Genomic DNA, 5,186 nt, shown 5'->3' with positions numbered 1-5,186 from the left:
TGGAATGATCCATTGACTATAAGACATTATTTTCTTGAGTCTACCGACTATTAAAAGCTACAAAATGGTCACTCGACTATTCATATGTTTCAGGTTCGTCATTCTCTTTAAAAAAATTAATGGTGATTTGAGATGAACGTTAACTTGCAGAATGCGTTTTGATAAAATCTTGTTCCAAAATCTCTAACTACTATCATATCTCATTCAATTGTTAACGTCCAGCTCAGACTACTATCGATTTTTTTTAAAGAAAAAGGATAATTTTGGAACATATAAATAGTCGGTGACTATTTTATAACTTTAATAGTTAAGGGACTCAACAAAATAGCACATTGTAATCGAAAAATTATTTTGTAACTTTAATAGTCGATGGACACAACAAAACAACATCCTATAATTAGGGACTATTTATGTAGTTGATCCTATTTTATTTTTGAGAAATAGAAGCCTGAAAATTTGTCGAAGATATTTCTTCCCAAGATGGTGGTGGTGGGATCTCCATGACCATGATTGGTGCAGCTTCACTTAACGCTGTTAAGTCATTTGATTAAAATCCAATTGTTTGCTTCTGGCTTTGAAACTGGACAACTGATTTTTTTTTTTTTTTGTAAACAATGGCTGCAACTTTGTTTCAAAAGCCTTCACCTTTTCTTTTCAGAGGAACCCAGTTTCCAGTTTCCATCTCTAAGGAGACTCCAATACACTCCTGGTCTTGTATACATCTAAATTACCATGTTAGAAGCAAAGCAAGTAACCAAAAGAAGAGACTTTTACAAGTCAAAGCTACAGTAGGAGTTGAGATGAATGAATTGGATGGGAAGCATTTGGAGAAGAAGAAGCTGAGGATATTGGTTGCTGGGGGTGGTATTGGAGGATTGGTTTTTGCTTTGGCTGCAAAAAAGAAAGGTTTTGATGTAGTGGTGTTTGAGAAGGATTTGAGTGCTATAAGAGGTGAAGGGCAATATAGGGGTCCAATTCAGATACAAAGCAATGCTTTGGCCGCTTTAGAGGCTATTGATATGGAAGTTGCAGAGAAAGTTATGGAAGCAGGCTGCATCACTGGAGATAGAATTAATGGATTGGTTGATGGTGTTTCTGGTTCTTGGTTAGTTGCATACTCTTCTTTCCTTCAATATGTTTCACTCATTTTCTGCAAAATCTTGAATTGAATCTTATGTTTCCTTGAATATATGGTTTAAACAGGTACATCAAGTTCGATACATTCACCCCTGCAGCTGAAAGGGGGCTTCCAGTTACAAGAGTTATTAGTAGGATGACTTTGCAACAAATCCTGGCTCATGCAGTTGGGGAAGGCATGATTTTTAATGAGAGCAACGTTGTCGATTTCAAGGATGATGGAGACAAGGTAATTGTTGAAGATTATTTCCTTAACAGTTGTGCTAACTAAAGGAAAACCTTAGATGGTTCTTTTTCCTTTATGTCTCTTCAGGTCACCGTGGTACTCGAAAATGGAGAGCGCTATGATGGTGATCTTCTAGTTGGAGCTGATGGAATATGGTCCAAGGTACCATTTTATTTAGTTTATTGTATGAGCATGACATAGTCTTTTTGTGTGTTAAGACACTGGCAAATTGATTATCAAAGTTTTCCAGTAATCTGTTCCTTGAAATGTTGTAGTATTATAGTTTGTTAATGTACCTTTTCCAGGTGAGGAAGAACTTATTTGGACCAACAGACGCGGTATATTCTGGATACACTTGCTATACTGGTATTGCAGATTTTGTGCCTGCCGATATTGAATCTGTTGGGTATGTTCCTTTTCTTGTTTAAGCCTTGTGATATGTTAGAATGTATTTGGCCATTGGCGCTTCGGTACTTGTAGTTGCTAATGCCGAAACTTCTGTTGTGAAGGTACCGTGTATTTTTGGGACACAAGCAGTACTTTGTTTCCTCAGATGTTGGTGCTGGAAAGATGCAGTGGTATGCATTTCACAATGAACCAGCTGGTGGTGTGGATAGCCAGGGTAGATAACTTCAAATGCTTTTTTTTTTGGCTTACATTTCAAATGTATACATCTTTACGATGCTCGTATTTGAATGCGCCCAATGTAATATAGGATTCGAGTGTTAGTTTCAAAAGTTGGTATAGTATATTCTAATTTTATCTTCTTCTTTTCCCCCTTTTTTTGCAGGTAAAAAGGAGAGGCTACTTAACATATTCGGGGGTTGGTGTGATAATGTGATAGATTTATTACATGCTACCGATGAAGATGCGATTCTTCGACGGGACATATACGACCGCATACCCTCACTAACTTGGGGAAGGGGGCGTGTAACCTTGCTCGGGGATTCTATCCATGCAATGCAGCCAAATCTGGGTCAAGGGGGATGCATGGCCATCGAGGTATGGTTTTAAGCATTGCCATAGATGATAGATTAGATGATGTTCCAAGTTCTAGACCCGGATAAACTTGAATATGTAACGAGAAGGATGCAAGTTATGCACTTTTTTACTGGATCGTCTTTGCAGGACGGTTACCAATTAGCATTGGAACTTGATAATGCATGGAAGCAGAGTGTTAAGTCAGGAGCTCCTATTGATGTTGTTTCTTCTTTAAGGAGGTTGAATAACATTTAGCATATTCAAGATTCACACATCAAAATCTAGATTTTCATTGAAATATCCTATGCAGAATGCTTATTATGCAATCTAAAATTAGTTGTCAATGATCCGATACGTCTAATTAAGGAGCTTTACCTCCTTCCTATGATTAAGGAGCTTTACCCAAGCTCCATTAATCACGAAGGGGTTTTTTAACGAGGCCTTCAATTCTTATAAAAAAAAAAATCCGATGCGTCTAATTTTCATGCAGAAAGCTTGTTATGAACATCTCTTAAACCAAATTGCATTAGATGTCACTGATCCGATACGTCTAATTTTCTGCAATCTAAAATTAATTCTCCAATGTGAATCATTTATTTCGCAGCTACGAGAGAGCTAGAATACTGAGAGTTGCAATTATCCATGGAATGGCAAGAACGGCAGCAATCATGGCTTCAACATACAAGGCTTATCTAGGTGTAGGGCTGGGTCCCTTATCGGTAAGAATCCGTTTCGTGCAAGTGAAAACGATTTAAAAGTCAACAAACCAATGCATAATCAACATTCTTTACAGTTTTTAACAAAATATCGGATACCACATCCTGGAAGAGTTGGTGGCAGATTTTTTATCAACTTAGCAATGCCCTTAATGCTCAGTTGGGTTCTAGGTGGTAACAGGTTGGACCTCGAAAATGCATGTTTTGTTCTGCATCGATCTTTTCTTTCTTCCTTTAAATTTGACCCGACTAGTTTGCAGCTCGAAACTCGAAGGGAGGTCCTTAAGTTGCAGACTGTCGGACAAGGTATGCTGCATTCATCCTACTGATTCTGCATAAAAGGGCTATGGAAATCGATTGAAACATCTCTTTCAATAATTTCTTCAGGCAAGTGATCAATTGAAGACATGGTTTTGAAGACAATGATGCATTGGAACAAACTATTGATGGAGAGTGCGTATGATAAATCGTATATTCTGTGAATTTCATCATGCTATCTGACAATTCTTTTCAACACTACAAGCCTCTAATATCTCTTCTTGTTTGTTCTGCAGGTGGTTCCTGATTTCAGTTGGAAATGAAGTAGTTGCATCACAACCTATTTGTTTAAGTAGGGAAGAGAACATACCTTTCGTGGTAGGGTACGTATCGGTTCATACAATACGACATTGTCATTCATTTCACTTTTATAGTTGGAATTCCAGGTGAAAGCTAATTAGTTGCGGATTAAGCGGTCCCGTTGGTCAGTGCTATACTTTGTCCCATGGTAATTTATCTGTTTGTTGATTCTTAACGGTCATTGCAGGAGTGAAAAGAACGAGAATTTTCCAGGGAAGTCAGTGGTGATACATTCACCCCAGGTGATCTTCCACCGTTTTTCATGTCACCAATCTGTTCTAACACAGTTTCCTCACTTCCGCTACAATAATGTTGATTTCATTCACTTGTTTTTATTTCGGTAAATTACCCAGGTATCGAGAACTCATGCTCAAATCATCTATAAAGATGGTGCATTCTTCGTAATTGATTTGCAGAGTGAACATGGGACTTATATCGAGTAAGTCTTGAACAGCAATGAACGTCTTTATGTAGTGTAAAATTTCCTGGAATTTTCACTAAAACTAAACGACATGTGCAGCCATGAAGAGAGAAGATCGAGGGTACCTTCAAACGTTCCTACTCGACTCTGTCCCTCCGATGTTATCGAGTTTGGTTCTGATAAGAAGGTAATAAACAACATATATAGCTATGAACTAACCTACAACATGAACCAAGTCTAACATCATTAGCGAAATTGCAGGCGGCTTTCCGGGTAAAGGTGATGAGATCGCCTCCAAAGATAGAGGAGAACAAAGAGGATGAACTTGTTCAGGCAGTCTGAAAATTTTATGAAGCTGTCATTTCTATCAAGTTATAGCATTGTACAGCAGTAAGACGAATGCAGAATATATTATACAACAAAATGTGATTCATATATGATCCCTGCAAATTCATAGGGATCAGGATTCCATAGGAAATGACATCGTTTTCAAAGAATGCTGGCTTATAAAACATGAATATGTAAAAGAACCAAGTTTTAACCAGGCTTAAAGAAAAATAAGTGCATACACTATACCTTAAATTAACTTTTGATGTCTAAATAATATTTCTTTAAAAATAGGTGCTTAACGTTTTCTCCGTTATACTTTTAGGTGTTTACTGTTATATTTTTTATTTTTTAATAATAAAAATAATATTTTTTAGAAGAAAATTTTCAAAAAAAAATCAAACACTACACGTCATCCCTCTCCCTCCCATACCCCCACCTCCGACGACAAAGGGTCACCATTGGTTGAGTTTTGTTCGAAGCAGGGTGAGAAACTGAATGGTGGTTATCGTGCAACATAAGGTCAGCTGTAATTGTTGGAACTGTAGGAAAACAATGAAGGAAAAGTTAGAAATCTAAAGACCCTTCGTGGCGCTTTTCAAGATGATCGACGTAATTTCACAGTGGGTGGGGATTAAGTTTTGATCTTGGCGGCAAGACAGTTTTGATGGTGTCAATGGTGATGGTGTCAATGGTGATGGTCACGGGCCGACGGTGATCAATCAATGATAGAATAAATAAATTTTGGGTTTTTTTTAAT

At 37.5% G+C, this 5,186-nt stretch overlaps 1 pseudogene; it reads left to right on the top strand.

Annotated features, from left to right (window-relative positions):
- The first annotated feature begins 569 nt into the window (after nt 1-569).
- LOC120166729 lies at nt 570-4,577 on the top strand (annotated as a pseudogene).
- Nucleotides 4,578-5,186: the final 609 nt, after the last annotated feature.

This window comes from Hibiscus syriacus, unplaced genomic scaffold (assembly GCF_006381635.1).
Source record: "Hibiscus syriacus cultivar Baekdansim isolate YM2019G1 unplaced genomic scaffold, ASM638163v2 tig00111644_pilon, whole genome shotgun sequence".
NCBI classification, from domain to species: Eukaryota; Viridiplantae; Streptophyta; class Magnoliopsida; order Malvales; family Malvaceae; genus Hibiscus; species Hibiscus syriacus.
The sequence above is the reverse complement of the archived record's forward strand: the minus strand, read 5'-3'. Positions and strand labels throughout refer to the sequence as shown.